This window comes from Staurois parvus, unplaced genomic scaffold (assembly GCF_062004578.1).
Source record: "Staurois parvus isolate SC_StPar_1 unplaced genomic scaffold, SC_StPar_1.0 ptg000155l, whole genome shotgun sequence".
Taxonomy (NCBI): domain Eukaryota; kingdom Metazoa; phylum Chordata; class Amphibia; order Anura; family Ranidae; genus Staurois; species Staurois parvus.
Window position 1 is genome coordinate 16,613,996 of NW_028317951.1, and position 13,621 is coordinate 16,627,616.

General features: G+C 44.3%; 1 protein-coding gene across 4 annotated transcripts in view; it reads right to left on the reverse strand.

Moving 5' to 3' along the window:
* Window positions 1-13,621, reverse strand: part of PLD1 (phospholipase D1) — a 247,731-nt gene that overhangs the window by 195,531 nt on the left and 38,579 nt on the right. For 2 of the 4 annotated variants that reach the window (XM_089675518.1, XM_089675517.1), the window contains exon 2: window positions 12,097-12,176. The gene's annotated coding sequence lies outside the window, so the exon portion shown is untranslated. Of the gene's footprint in view, window positions 1-12,091; window positions 12,177-13,621 lie in introns of all 4 variants that reach the window. The other 2 variants (XM_089675516.1, XM_089675515.1) reach the window with 1 other exon arrangement.

Genomic DNA, 13,621 nt, shown 5'->3' on the forward strand with positions numbered 1-13,621 from the left:
GAATATGAAAACTGTAGTAATGACTGTAGGCAAGTTAGCTGTAGAAACACAGCATGTACTTCAAATATGCCAATTTTAGGGTCCCTGGCATAAAGGAGCCATAAATTGAATTCTCATATTACTAGTCAATGTATAAAGTACACATATGAGTATAGGATCACATTCAAAGTGCTTGCCAAACCTTACTAGTGTGTAGGAATGCTTAGAATGAATTCAGGGTTAGAACAAGGCAAGTCCACTTTTAGGCATTGAAGTCATGCACTCGTCTCTGCTTTGCATACTTGGGTCCCTTTCACATGGGCTGGATCTGGTTTTGTTCAGCAGGGGATCCGTCCGCTGATCCTCTGCTGAGCTGAGTGGAGCTGCCGGGTGGCTGTAGAGTGGACACGGATCCACTTGTTTGTTTTTGCTGGATCGGAGCGGAGGTAGTTGGGTGTAAATGGACATGTCATTTACATCCAAACTACCCATAGAGGAGAATGGAGGGTCTGGTTTTCAGGTGGACTCAACTAGACCGCTCGTGTGAAAGAGGCCTTAACCGCTTCCCGTCTGCAATATCTAAACTTCCTCCAGGGAAGTTTCCTGTGTAAGGTTTCCAGCTGCAACACCCTTTAGAGTCCACACTAAGTTAAAACATGAAAAGAAAAAAAAAAAAAGTATGCTGAATCACACATCACATATAATGCCTTGTAAAAAGAGCAGTGATATTATCACTATGCTGTGCATAGCATGTGCAGGGAGCAGCTTTGTGGGAGGAACCCAGTAGGCTCCACCCAGTACAGGCTGCCAGCAGAAAACTACAGGAGGGGGCGGATACAAGACCAGTCACACTGCACAAGGAGAGAGCGCAGCAGTGACTGGTCTTTATTGCAAGAAACTCCTTCACAGGGGTAACATTCCTTACTAGATTACTGCACAGAACTGGAAAAAATACACAAAGCACACCAAGATTCAAAGAAGACTACAAATAATAAATATATTTAGATTATTTTTTTTAACCCAGACTTCAGATTTAATGATTGTTGCATTCATTTTTAATGAGCTGGCAATGCACTGCGAAGGCGTAAAAAATGTACCTGCACCAGTAAGCACAAGCTTTGCTAAAAGAGAACTCTAGCTCTGAATTAGCAGGGGACATGTCAGACATCTGCAAAGAGACCACTGCTTCAACAAGCAAGTGTCCTTCTCTGTAACATGCTGGTAGACAGGCTCTTCTACTCTGGCTGCTTTCTAAAGAAAATTAACCTGCACACATTTTATTTTGGTGATCCTGGAATTTATCAAGCTGATATAAGCAAAGTTGAATTTTGGCTTTCAGGGCTTGGTCAAAAACACACAGCATGTGCTATTGTGTACATAAGGTATATGCGGTGTGAATGCGGGCTGCAGTGTATTATTTACACATTGGAGTGCTTACTTTTTCTTCTGTTACCTCTATGCAATCTATGCACTGTATAGGCTTTTTTCCCCATTTTGTCCTATTTTTCAGTGCTGCAATGATGTAAACTGAAGCCACATAATTACAGAAGGCTAAATATGCCTAGTTCTTGCATTGGACTATGTTGAACAATGCTACCCAGCACAGCTGGTGTGCACAAGCCCTCATGCTTGCTTATCTTGCTTTCTATGTTCTTTAGGTTACTTTATTTGCTAATTGGGTTAATTGAGCCTTCATTCCTGTTTTCAACAAACCCTCCTTTTAATGATTTGTGCCATCGTTTTGCAGAATTCTGCAAAATGTCATAATTTTTGTGTTGTACCCTCCTAGTATAGCTGCTTTGATGTAAATACTTAGGCAGTAGAGCAAACTACACTAATTAACTGGGGAGCTAGTAGAAATATGTATTATTTATCCTTGGCATTCTGCTTAACAGAGTGTTGCAATCTTTCAGTCAGGACTGGTCATGATGCTCTGGTGCTATATGAGTTTGACTTGAACTCCTCCTGCCTTTTGGAGACCACTAGAGCTTTCCAGAACATAGGTGGGAACTAGGCAAATGAACATCATGAATATGAATACAACTCTGGCCAATTACAATGGAGAATGGCCCCATTGCATGCTGGGAGCTGGTATTTATATTCTGGGAGCATATGGGCTCATTCTCCTTCCCAGAATGGATTGCACTAAGCCAGGGTAAAGGCAGGCTTGCCTCCTCTGGCACCTGCTGCCAAGAGGCCTCAGGTGGGTGACCTGAGGATCTGAAACTGGAACGGATGAGTGGCCCAGTTCTCCTAAAAACTGACTGAGGAGTCCGCTGAGGATCCATTTGGTATCACTAAGAGAGGCTTCCAGTTTGCTCTACAAAAGCCTGCGAGTACAGACATTGTGGGATCTCAGGGACCTGGTGCTGTTAACCCCACTCTGCTGTCCTCTAGTCAGCTATAGGGATCACGAGCTAGTGATCCGAAGAGCTCTGTCTACCTGCCACTTGCTGCAAGGGACTTTGCTCAAGCTTCTTTACTACTATACTGCCATTACAGAAGTCTGCTATCTGCTCCCAGCAAGGGATGCTCCATCATAGAACAGCTAGTGTCCTCAATTGTGATTAGTTTTATTTGAGGAACTTTGATAGGGTCAGGGGGTTGCAGTAGGACACTCCGAAAGAGAAAACTACAAAACAGCTCCCCTAGACTGGTCTTTGACTCCTACAAGCTAAAAGTGTATACACCTGGCTTGTGCCTGGCTGCCAGCATAGTAGTGGGTAATACTCAAACAGCTCCTATGGGGGAAGTTCTACATTTGTAAAATTTTAAAAATTCCTTTTACCATAATAAGAACAGAATGGAAAAATATACAATTGTTGCCAGGGGCGGACTGACAACTCATGGGGCCCCCGGGCAATAGGGGATCATAGGGCCCCTGTGTCCTTGCCCAAACACAAAAAAGCCTATGAAAAAAAAGGTACCAGGGGCATCTCATGGGGCCCCCTACTGACCCCGGGCCCTCGGGAAGTGCCCGAGTTTCCAAATGGTCAGTCCACCCCTGATTGTTGCATTAAGACCAGTAGTTTAGGACATTGTTATAGGAAAATAGTGCACTCTAACAAGAACCTTGCAAATGACCCTTAGCTCCTCTCTACCTATCTGAAAGGAGACCTTGATCGCCAGCAGTTTTTTAACAAAGTCTTATTACCATTAATTATTTCTGATGACAATACTACTCAGCAGACTGTGATAAAGTTGGAAAGTTACAGTGAAACCACTGAACCATAAACCACCACTGAAACCTTCAGCATTTGTTCATGAGCTGACCTCTTCAAAATTCAGGCCTATTACCTTACACAAAAAAGAACAGATTACAGAATATAAAAAAAGAGGACAAAAAAATATTTCCAGTTTCTACAAAAGAGGAACTACAACAGGTCTACTTCTGCTTTCTAATATTGGTATCTATTGGTGTCTTATAAAAGAAATGCTTGTTATTTTTGCATATTTAAAAAACAATTGTATGTATTGAGAGTCTAAACACTACCACCTGTGAGATAAAATCAACACTTTGAATAATATATACCTTACACAAGGACGTGTATGCACAATATGTACATACGGTATGTACACGTCTACATGGGCAGGAAGTTGCCATGCAAGTGTTTGGTGTTCATTATTTCCCTACTTTCCTGACTATTGGAAGCCCCTAATATAAAAACACAGTTATACCATCACCACCTATGCCCTGTACAGAATAAACATGGAGCATATTTTCCTACCCCTTATATTCGAGGAGACATCTGCTCCAACTTTGTGTATGAGCACAAACTTGTTAAAAGCAACGTGTACTGAGAGGTCATGTAGACTATTCAGCAGTTTGAGCCACTTAGCAGGAATGGAGTAAGTGAACCTAACACCTGATCTGCAGATTTGTGCTGGTTTGGCATCTTTGAAAGGATTGAAGGAGTTGGATCAGAATAACAGCCAGAGAATTAGCCAGTAAACAGTATACAATGATAGTATGGTCTTCTTATATAGAATTTCAGGCAACTATAATTTCTTAATCATACATCACAGGACACATTTGTCTTGGACTACTGGGTTTTACTGCCACCTCTCACACATTCCCATCATGCCTAATTTTTTTTCTTATAGTGTCCATAGGTGATGGACATCTCTCTACTTTGAAAGAAGAAAACCATTTTCTTTTAAATTTTGTGACATGTTATATCAAGACTCATCAGTTGACTCCTGGGCTGTGCCTTGGGGAACTGTACTAGAAAGTAATAACAAAAGAAGGCACACCAGCCTTGTGTATTACCTCAACAACATGTTTATTAAAGAATAAACGTCCCATATAAAGGAAGACGCTAAAAGGGCTCTGAGGAAGAGGGATCTCCCTTCGAATCGTGTCAGAAACCTTTTAGCTTCTTCCTTTATATGGGACTCACGCAATACACTGCTCCCTATTGGCCAACATTGGATGTGATGTGCCTGTAATATTTTGGAGTTTGTGAGTATACATCCGTTTTATTCTTTAATAAACATATTGTTGAGATAATGCACAAGGCTGATGCGCCTTCTTTTGTTCTTACTTCCATTACCAGTTTGGGCTTCCCCTGCCTCCCAAAAGGGCTGCACAGCACTGTCCATGTTTGATGGATCTATCATGCTAATGAACATCTCTCAAAATTTGCCTGATCTGGGTCTCTGAGTGTAGGAGGTATTTGGTCTCCTTGGGGAACTGTAACTGGACCCTGTTGAAAAGAAGATGCAGGTCTGACCTGTAACATTGCTTTGGGCACTGGATAGTGCATTTGGCACTCACGTTGACATATGGTGCATTTTGTCGAGTTAGTCATTGGGTGCTGTATAGGTCCAGGTCTGTGGGCCATCTGCAGTGGAGTCCTGTCCCTGAAGACCCCTAGGGGGACACTCACTGAAAGGGCAAAGATTTTGATAAGGCTTAATCCCAGCATCCCTTGGCTTCTGGGAGATTCATAGGAAGATGGCTGTATTAACTCAGGACTTTTGCCCTATCCAGCAGTCCCATGTGCTCATGCTCTGGTCCCTGAGGAATTAATAGGAATGTGGGCTGTGACTCATACTGCTATGACTGGCAGTGAGGGAGACTTGGTAGCTTCACTTTTACATTTAGCCACCACTGCTGTGGCACTCCATAAAGATTATGAGGATGATGCTTCATCTGACTTTGAGTGTTTGTCACAAGAGGAAGTTCACTTTACACAGAGATTCTCCCAAATAAATTATTTCAATGCCTGCTGACCCTGTGCATTGACCTGGATCAACCTGTGTCAGCCAAAAGTCACCAGTTGGGATCCTTAAAAATGCCTGGACAGGCAAAAACCTTCCCCATACACTCGCTTTACAGCCTTGTCAAGTAACTACTTGCACCTTAAAAAGGTGGGGTTAGTCTCTCCTAAACCTTTTGTTCAGCAATACCCGATTGTGGAGGAGTTCACAGAAAAATGGACAATGCCAGTAGACACTGACAATTCCTGCCTTTAACTTTTAGGCGATTCATAAGGAGTTTATTTAGGACTTCAGGAACCCTGCAGACAAAAACCTAGAAACCCTTCGAGGCTTTACTCTGCCTGGCAGGTCAGGCTAATCAACTTGTTGCAACCTTGTGTCTGACAGTCCACTATATATTTAGGATGAGCCTCCTAGCAGCTACTATGCAAAAGATTATTAGGCTTAAGTGCTACTCTACAATCTTCTGTGCAAGAAGCATTTTGTGCAGATGCTACATGGTGGGTGCAGTCTCTGTTGACATTTTAGACACATATGTTAAGGAAGTCACAGGAAGGGGGGGGGGGGTTGATGGGTTTGGCTATGCCTTTGACACCTAAATCAAAAAAAGAAATTCCCTTCCACTTCTCTCAGGCTTCAAACCCAGCACTCAAATCCACAGGAAGGCTTGAACTTCAAAACCCATTAAAAGTTAGAAGAAAGCCAGCCCTCCTCCCACTTTTCAAAAGTTGGCCTTCTCAGACATATGGCCCCAAGAAATTCCAGATGTTTTGGGTCCAGAGTGTCATATCCAGGGACTACCAGTTAGTGTTTTTGACCTCTGCCTCCACCCCACTTCATGCTTTAAAATAGGCTATCCTTTCCACAAAAACAGGCAGCTCTATATGATGCTCTCCAGCAGCTCCTCTATCAAGGGGATCACTGCCTCCATTCCAAATGGGAAAAGATTCCACAGGTTCTACTTGAACCAGTTTTACCTCAGTTACACCATTCCAGGTCGAAAAATTCTCAACGGGTTCCTTCAGATTACTAAATTCTGCATAGAATTGTCCAGATAAGTCACCTCTTCTTTTTAACAATTCGGAGGACCTTCTGACTTATTTACACATCCCGATTTCCCACGTCATCAGCATTTCCTGCTTTTTGCTCTGCAATTCATTACCTTCACTTTACCATCTAGTTTCCCTTCACTTGTCAACACAACCTAGGGTCTTTGTCGAGGTGCTGGCTCCTTTCCCAGCATTGCTTCATTCTCAGGGTATCTGCACAGAGGAATATCTGAATTACCTCATACTAAAGAATAGTTAGTTCAGGTCCTGTCAGCCAACATCCAGGAGGACAGTGCTGACTGGAGATATTCAGATGGATCCTCAATTTCATGAAATCTATGCTGGACTAAACTCACTGCTTGGAGTATCTGGGTCTAATCTTGGATATTGCCCTGACCTAGGTTTTCCTTTACTAGTAAAAGCTCCTGTCTCTCTGTTCCCATATTTGGACCCTTTGGTCCAAGAGCTTCCCCTTCATTTGCTTTCGCACAAGAATTTGAAGGCCCAGTGGCAGTATCAGGAATCCCAGGGCTTGCAGCGGCGCACGGGTATGCGCATGCGCAGAACGCCGATGCACATTAACCGGCGGGCACTAGAACATAGGCAACTGCGGCAACAGCCTCAGCCGCGCATGCGCACTCGCGATCGCGGATGTGCGACTGGCACCAATGACAGCGCAGGGCGCACTATTTAAACCGGCCCTTTGTATGCTCAAATTGCCGTATGGTCTTGTTCCTGTTGATTCCTGCTCGTTCTGTTCCTGTGATTGCCTTGTTGCCGACCCAGCCTGACCCTGATTCTGTTGACCGTCTCCTGCTCTGACCCTTGGCTCGTTTGACTATTCTCTGCCTGATCCTGACTATCTGACCTTCCGTTGCTGAACCTGGCCTGTGACTCGACTACTCTTAGCCTGCTGTCCTGTACCGTCTGCCTCCGCTGTTACCGACCTGGCTTGTCTGACTTCGCTGTTCCTACTCGGATCCATCCATCCTGCATGGATCCATCCATCCTGCTCAGATCCATCTGCTACTGCCTAGGTCTGCTGCGCCTCTTCACAACAGGCTCACACCCGCTACGTACCACTGACAATTATCTCTACCACAGCTGGGTGGTACTCGGGGGCTTCAACCTGGTCTCAGTCTGCTCCAAGTCCATCCCCACCATCAGGGGCTCTGGTGAAAAAGCAGTCTGGGGCTTAGACTCCATGCCCTGGGGAACCCCGGTCTGTGGGTCTCTAGAGCCCTCGCCAGCTGGTACCTGACAGGCAGTCTGATTCAAGGCAGTCCAATACACCTAGTTTCACTCCAGGCTATCACAGCTTCACATTCTGGCTGTATTGCTGCATGTGCTTGACCAGCTCTACTAAACTCTTGCTGTTGTGATGGATTTCCAATCCAGCACTGAAGTCTTGGAAATCCTTCCTCCCAATTACCTAGACGGTTCTCATGATGGATACCAGCTTGTTGGGCTGGTGTAGAGTCCTGCATACCCTCTCAGTACAGGACTTGTTTTCGAGCAGAAGCAATTTGTTTGTTCCTTCAATGCAAAACACCTTGACTATAATGTCATCCCACCCCCTCTGAAGCTACTTCTCTAGGTGTCTGCTCTGCAAGGTCATAATGGAGCGCATAGCAGTGGTCCTGGTTGCACCGAACTGGCCCAGTAGGCTGTGGTATGTGGACATACTCTGACTTCTGCCAGACTATGTGGAACCCCCTAGACCAGGGGTCTGCAACCTTTAAGACATAAAGAGCCACTTGGACCCGTTTCCGAGAGGGAAAAAAAGACTGGGAGCCGCAAAACCATTGCAACATTTAAAACAAATCCGACACTGCATATATTGCAAAAAACGCTCTGGTCATGAAGGGGGTTTAAGGGCCCAGTAAGCAAAGGGTTAATCAGGGCCACAGTGTATCGTCATAATCACAATCATAGCCTTAGGTCAGTGGTGGGCAACCTTTTTTTTCGACTGAGCCAAATCTCGCCAAAACCACGATTGAAATTTATTTTGAGAGAAACATTTTTAAAACTGAAAATACATCCCCCATATAGTAATTCATCCCCCCTATAGTAATTCATCCCCCTTATAGTAATTCATCCCCCCTATAGTAATTCATCCCCCATATTGTGTGAATTCACTTACCTTTGCTCCGCGCGTTCCTCTCGCTGGGTTCCCGCGCCGTTCTGGTCTTCAGGGCGGACTGTGAGAGGAGAGGAGTTCGTCACGCTGCCCCGCCTACATCCGGGCTGCCCCGCCTACATCCTGACAGCCAATGTTTGCCAGCGGGCGCCCGGCACACAGAAGATCTGCATTAAAAGAGCCGCGGCTTGCCGACCCTATTGCCCGTCACCTGGTGGGCAGTGTGCTCCGGAGCCGCAGGAAAGGTGAAAAAGAGCCGCATGCGGCTCCGGAGCCGCGGGTTGCCGACACCCGCCCTAGACAAAGAACTTCTGTTCCAAAGGCCAGTCCACCATCTTGTTTTCTCAGTTGTGGACTTTTACAACTTTTCTGTTGAAGTCAGGTCCTGAGGGACAAGGGTCTATCAGACTTAGTCAACCCTACACTTCTGAAGCCAAGGTAAATCGACATCCCACAAAGTCTACCATTTCACCCAGAATGCTTGCTCTGCACGTGCCTAGCCAAGTCCATTCCAGTTAAAACTCATGTCTTTATCAAATCAGACCTGGATTTCACCTGGAGTGTCATCACTAGGCAGATTTCAGCCTTAGCTCTTCTTCGAAAGAAGACCTGCCTCTCTCCTTGGTAAAGGTGTTTGTGCAGGGTGTCACTGACATTGCTAACCCTGTATGCTCACAATTGACACAGTGGATCACAAGATGGTTCAATTGGCTCTTCAGAGGCCACCCTTTGAGGTCATCCTGGGTAATATACTGGATGGGTTCACTCACAAGCTTGTCTTCTTATTGTGGTGAGCTTCTGAGTTGGTGGCCTTATCCTGTGGAGAACCCTTTCTAGTGTTACACAAGGATAAGGTTGTCCTGAGATCAATAACCTTCTTTCTGCCCAAGGTAGTTTCCTGCCAAAGATGTGAGAATGTTTACACAGTAAATGTGTGTGAAGATCCAGTTTCAATTATCTAATCATGTGCAGATTCAATAAGTACATTTGGATTTTCTCTTCATTTATACATATATAATTGGATAACTAGCCAGCCTCTTCTGTTGTAGCACCCCAGACACTCCTCTATCCGGCTGCCTGAAGGAATTCCTGAGCAGGGGATCTAGTGCCTGTCACTGTAAAATAAGACAGTCCTGGGTAGTTGCTAATCTCACTTCTCACCAGAGTACTTCTTCCCCTATCTGGCCCAGGGGGTGCAGATCTACTCACTCAGTCCTCTCTTGTACTGCTAGTGGGTCGGTGGCTGATATCAGGTCTTTACGCTGGGCCGCGCCTTCCGTCTCGCATTTAGTCCTCTCTCGGGGGCCATGAATTCCCATGATTTCCTCCTTCCAAGGTTCTCTGCCTGTAGGTAAGCCCCTTTCCATCTGGGCCCCCTCACAGGCTCCTGCCTTCAAGCCTCACATCCTCTTCAACTCTCCTCCAGCTCTCTCCACCAACTCTCCTGCTGCTAAGCAGACTCAGTTACTCTTAAAAGGTGGTCCTGGCCCCTTGACAAGCCTTCCTATTGGGGATTGACCAGGATCCTCTAAGAGTACAGACCAGCCACTCCTCAGATCCGCCCACTGTTTCTAGACCTTTCTCCAGAGTTCTAGAGCAGGGGAGATGCTAGAGGACTGGTCTGCAGAGCCTCTCAGCTCTGACCACAATTTGACCCCTGCTAGTTATCACACCCAGGGTGCTACTCAGCCCCCCTAGTTAACAATTCGAGTGTAGCTCCCCCTAGCTGACTAGGAGGGTGCTACACACTGTATTGCATAGTAAGGCAGAACTTGTTCTGCACGTCATTAGTGATGACTTTTTAGTTTGTAATGGCAAATCACTAGCTAGCAGCATATAGTATAGATTCCATCTTCTGATTACTACTTGACCATTCGAAAGACACTTTTACATGGCCTACTGCTTAACCACTACCTTGGTTTCAAAAGTTTCCAGGACAATGAGATGGCATTTACAGAGCAGATAAACTAAAAGAGAGCAAAGGAGTAAAGAAGCAACAATGTAAAATTTTACAGGCGTTTTCTAGACATATTTAGTGTGTAGGTTACAATGAAGTTAGGCTTTTCACTTTACTTGGCTCCATAGAACAAATTGTGCACAGGGCACATTAGAATTTAGGACTGGCACTGTATGTTAAGATATCATGTGTTCAGTTTTCAGCTAAGTGGATATTTAAATTACCTTACACTGAATTATGCTTATACGCACCAATCTTATTTGGGATTGGGAGAGGATCAAATGATGTAGCGCTGTGTGCCTAAGCAATCTTTCACTAGGTCCCAGCACTATCAAAGGTGGTTGGTAAGAGTCCTCTAGTCCTATAAAAGCTCTGCCAGAATGACCTAGAGCTTACACAGGGCTTCTGCTCTTACTTCCATGAACAAATGTAGTGGCAGGGAACAAAAGGAAGGAAAGTAAAAGGCAGTTATATGAGAGCAAGCGCATTTAAAGCTCAACTGAAGGCTTGTGCCTTTTTATAGTTCTGCACCCATTTTTTGACAGAGCTTTGCTTTAAAATGCCACAAAATATGTTTTTCCTCACTAAAAAGGCTTCTTCCAGTCAGGCATTCTCAACAAGTGCTGTATACTGGCATAGCTGAGTAAAAATCACTTCACTCAGCACAAGTAGTTTGCTAACCCAGAACTGTAAAAAAAAAAAAAAAAAAAAAAAAAAAAGGAAGAAGAAAGAAAGAAAAGAAGGTGTCAGGACAGGTCTGTTATGCCTTCTTTACATAGGCAGGTGGGGAGGTAAAACAGTCAGCTGATCTGCAGTTTTACGGCCTCCAGACTGCCAAGCTGCAAGTGAACATCTCCAGTAGCCATGACAGTACACAATACTGCAGTTGCGAAGCAGTGAAAATGACATCCCCTGTCAAACCTGGCAGACAAAACTGCTGCCAAATGTGAGACATTCGAGAGCAAGGGCCTTTGCCGCAAACGCTCTGCAACAGCATATAATGCATGCAGTGCTGCATGCATTAACACAGGCTTTGAAGAGAGGACATATCACCTGTGAGCCGAATGTCAAATATCTCTAAACAAATCATGATCAGTTTTTAGAGGGTGGTAACATTTTAATGAGGCCTTCCTGAGTAGTATTTGAGGGTATATCCACTTTGTTGGACAATACCAAGTTTAGGCCAGATTTTTATGAACAATTTGAATGGCCATTTAGCTGATGGAGACTGGGAGAAGTTTGATCACCTGCCAGGTTGTCACAGATCTTATGACACTCAGAGTGATGATCTTTTACCTTTTCTCTTGCTGCCATAATTTGGCATAGTCCACTATGTGCTGGGTCACAGCCTCAGCGACATTAAAGGGGGATTTTTCCTACTAGGGTCTTAGAAACTTGACTGGAAATCAAGCACTGACCTAAATGAAACAAACAAATTCTAGAACAATTCATGTGGGATTTTACACATTTACATATACCTCATTAGAAACTCAGGCTGCAAAAAATTAGATAATCTGCGATATGACTCACTTGTGTGACAACAGTTTAAATTAGAGAAACAAGGGAGAGAAAGATTTATTTCACAGTTCAGGTAATCTGTATTATGAATAGCAATTATTTCTCACATCTGTACATTGCTTTTTGTAAGTAAATTTTATACACTAAAATATTAATAGGACAAATTTTTACATTCAAGAATCCCTGCATGACAGATAATCATCTTGTAAAGCTGCAGTGTCTTACCTTACCAAACAATCAGAAAGAGGGCAAAATGTAACTTCTTAAACTAGATGATAGTCTCCCTCTCCACTGGTCCCACTTTATGCTTCTATGACAAAAAAAAAAAAAAAAAAAAATATTAAAAACACAGTTATAAATCATTAATAAACTAAATAAATGAGTGAATCAATAAAAATTTCCCCCCATTTATTATTATAGAAAGGGCACTAAAAGGAGCTCTGTGGTCACATCATACACGGTCATTTTACATCAGCATTGTAATAAGAATACGAACAATAGTTAACCAATATACACTTCTATATCTCTTTTTATGTTGCGAGTTCTGCCCGTTTGCTGCCCATCTCTTTCCACAACTTCCTGGATTCCCTGCAGGCTTTGCAGCATCACCTCTGCTGCTTACCTTTCATTTCTAAGGACTACGTGTCCAATGGTACCTTGCTGTCTATAAGCAGCAATTCCTGTACTAATTTTGCCTCCTGAAACTCCTCCTCCCAGCATCTCTGTATTTCAGAAGATGGGCTCTGTGAAATGTGTGACACAGCAGTGCCTACTCACAAGGCAGAATTAATACGTCACAGAATTCAAGGTATTATATGTGTGGGGATCTTCACGAAATAAGTTTACAAACTTCAAGATCATTCAGAGTAATAGGAATAGGCTAGAAATAATTGAAATACAATGCAGAAATATATGATTTTAGAATTTGACTATAGATACACTTTTTAAAAATCAAATAGAGCTTTATTGAACAAACTGCGGTATTCCATACTAATGTAGCATTAATATGGAGGGCTAAGTAACAGCCCGGGTGTAATAGCTAGTTGGGTTAAATTCAGATGAGGGCTGAGAGGCTCTGCAGGTCAGTTATCTGATACCTCCCTCTGCTCTAGAGATCTTGGAAAAGATACTAGAAGCAGTGGACGGGGGGGTGAGGAGGGGCTGGCCTGCACACTTAGTGGGGCCAAGGCAACCCTTAAATGTGAGAGAGCCTGTTCAGCAGCAGGAGAGCTTGGGTGAAAGATGAAGTGAGAGGCTGAAGAGCAGGAGCCTGGGAGGGGGCCCAGATGGGAAGGGGCTCACCTGCAGGCAGAGGAGCTGGAAAGGAGGAAAGCTCAGGACCTCAATCGGCCCTCAGAGCAAGGACCATCTGTGAAGAAGGGAAGGAGCTGCCCAGTGGGAGGCCTGAGATCAGCCACCAACCCATCAGCCCACAGACAAAGGACTGAGTGAGGATTAGACCTACACCCCCTGGGCCAGAAAGGGAAAAGGGAAAAGGTGCACTCTAGAGGGAAAACTGGATTAGTTTGCTACCCAGGACTGTCTTATATTTAAAGGGACAGGCACTGGATCCCCTGCCCACAGATTCCTTCAGACAGCTGGATAGGGGAATATCTGGGGTTGTACACCAGGAGATGGTGGATAGCTCTCCAAGAAGAGAATTTTTTCTGTTAAAGAGACTTGTACATAGTTCCAGAAAGGTTGTTCTCAGTTGCAGTTCCCTTGGGCATCCCATACACCCTTTACCCCATCCAA